We start from the raw sequence: 424 nt of genomic DNA, 5'->3' as shown, positions 1-424 counted from the left end.
AAGTCTTATAATGTACAAAGGACTATGAAGTGCAAAGTAATGTCACTGGACCAAAATTTAGTTTAATCATTTTATTTCAAGTGTAATTTTTAAAATCATAAATGGGGTTTTGTAATCCAAAGTGGAAACATTTATTCTCCATAGCTTCAGAATATGACAAGCAACTTCAGACCTTGCTTTCCAAACCCAGTCTTCTTTGCTATTTTTCAGACTTCTGAGACCTAGTATTTAAGCTGCTCCATTCTAAACATACAGTTTTATTTTTTTTTTTTTTTTTTAAGATTTTTTTATTTATTCATTTGACAGATAGAGATCACAAGTAGGTAGAGAGACAGGCAGAGAGAGAGGAGGAAGCAGGCTCCCTGCTGAGCAGAGAGCCCGATGCGGGGCTCGATCCCAGGACCCTGGGATCATGACCTGAGCC

The sequence above is a fragment of the Enhydra lutris genome, unplaced genomic scaffold (genome assembly GCF_002288905.1).
Source record: "Enhydra lutris kenyoni isolate GAN:26980312 unplaced genomic scaffold, ASM228890v2 scaffoldscaffold17, whole genome shotgun sequence".
NCBI classification, from domain to species: Eukaryota; Metazoa; Chordata; class Mammalia; order Carnivora; family Mustelidae; genus Enhydra; species Enhydra lutris.
Note: the sequence above shows the minus strand (reverse complement) of the source record.